Source organism: Pteropus vampyrus, unplaced genomic scaffold (genome assembly GCF_000151845.1).
Source record: "Pteropus vampyrus isolate Shadow unplaced genomic scaffold, Pvam_2.0 Scaffold37, whole genome shotgun sequence".
Taxonomy (NCBI): Eukaryota; Metazoa; Chordata; class Mammalia; order Chiroptera; family Pteropodidae; genus Pteropus; species Pteropus vampyrus.
The window spans coordinates 1071514-1073596 of NW_011888818.1; the positions used below are offsets into that span (position 1 = coordinate 1071514).

Consider the following 2083-nt stretch of genomic DNA (forward strand, 5'->3'; position numbering starts at 1 on the left):
GTAACATTTACCATGGTGTCCTTTGCCTATAGACTTACAAGAAAGTAAAGATTGGAGTAAACAAGTCATTTAATATTTTGGGAATAAATGTGCAACTCAATTATAATTTTCTTGTTTCTTCCTCTTGATTTCAAAGATAAAATCTTACTATCCAATATGGATACCTTTTCAGGAATTTATACCAATTCTCCAGTGTACTTGGGATTCCTTTTCCATCTATCTTAGAAGAAAGGAATCCATTAAAATTCTTCAATTAAAATTGCAGTAAAGTATAATTATTTCAAAATATGTACCTTGCTCATACAGATAATTTGATTAATGTAGATTAACTTATTAACAAGTATACTTTATCTTTCCATTTGCAGGCATGTTTTAATGAGATCCTTTGGCGACAAAATGAAATTATTAAACTCAATAAATTTCAACAATGACAATGCACATTTAGACGTGTGAGATGATCTCTATTAATCATATTATTTATTTGATAAATATTTGAGATCTTTTAATATACTAAAGTATTTCATACTTACTATGCCTATTAGTGGAGGCTCTGTGCAGCATCAACTACACATTTTTTAAAGTTTAGTACTTTTGTATTTGTATTTTAGTAGATTAGTGATGGAGAAGGTCATTGAGAGGACGTGACCAATAGTTGACCTGGGAGCTGGACCCAGGTAATGAGAGGCTCCTCACTCCCTCCCCTGTCCTTGGATTGTATTTCTTCCCACCTCCCCAGAGCAAAGTCGTTTTCAAGGATGCAGCTTTGAGAGAGCAATGCCTTGTTGAGACCATCTGGATGACATACATGACTGAACCTAGTTAAGGCCTTTGTATCAATATTTAGAGTCCTAGGGGGCAAATATGGAGATCCATTCATCTTTTAGATGCCCAAGACACATGTTGTATGTAAGCAACCTTGCTTATCACCCCTGCCAGCTACCAATCTGAAATGATTTGCCTCTTTCTTCAGTCTCTCATTGCCCTCCACATTCAGAGGCCAATTTCGTTTTTTTGTTTGTTTTTTTTGTTTGTTTTTGAGATGAGGCAACCCTTGGTTGACCTCACAGATTGCAAGGACTTTGTTAGCTTACAATCCCTTATTTTTTTATTTTTTACGCCTACAGCACCTGATCTTCTTAGATGGTCTCCCATCCAAGTACTAACCAGGCCTAACCCTGCTTAGCTTCCGAGATCAGACAGGATCGGGCTTGTTCAGGGTAGCATAGCCATAGACTCAGAGGCCAGTTTCAGATTTACTCAGGGAAGCTCTCAACTTTGTGAACCAACAATTAATATTTTAGGATTTACATACTAGTATTTTTCTTCTTTAATTTTTTGATATAAAAAATGAAGCCATCTGAGTCTAGAATTTTCTTCCTAGAAAATTGTTTAACTACAAATTATTTTATTTAATATGTACAAGATGTTTAGGTTACTTATTTATCATTGAGTGAGTTTTGGCAGTTTGTTTCTTTCTAGGTGTTTTTTCAACTAAAGTAAACTCTTCAATTTATTATCATAAAACTATTCATAATATTCACTTTTATCTCTCATTTCTCATATTGGTAGTTTCTTAATTTCACTATCTCTGTCTGATGAATCTTTCTAGTCTTACTAATCTGAAAAAAATGACTTTTGGCTGATTTGATTTCCTTTATTATCTTATGTTTTTCATTTTATTAATTCATAATCTTATTTATTTTTCATTTCTTTTGCTCATCTTGTGTTTAATTTTTTTCTTTTTAATTTTTTATATTAAGTTTGGGGTAACATTGGTTAATACAATCATAATTTTCAGGTGTACACTATCATTTGACATCTGTATATTCTATTGTGTGTTTACCACCTAAAGTCCAGTTTCCTTCAGGTACCATATATTTGATCCCCTTTACCCACTTCACCCTCCCCCTATATTTGACCATCTTTAACCCGTCTACCTCCCCTGCTCCTCCCCCACCCCGCTAGTAACCACTACTCTATAGTCCTCTGGTAACCTCTAGTCTATAGTCTATGTCCATGAGTCTCTGTTTGTTCTGCTCATTTGTTGCTTTTAGGTTTATATCTCATGTATAAGTGATATCAT

At 33.9% G+C, this 2083-nt stretch overlaps 1 pseudogene; it reads right to left on the bottom strand.

The window, feature by feature from the left end:
• Positions 1 to 1115: 1115 nt before the first annotated feature.
• LOC111738368 lies at positions 1116 to 1234 on the bottom strand (annotated as a pseudogene).
• Between the last annotated feature and the right edge of the window lie 849 nt (positions 1235 to 2083).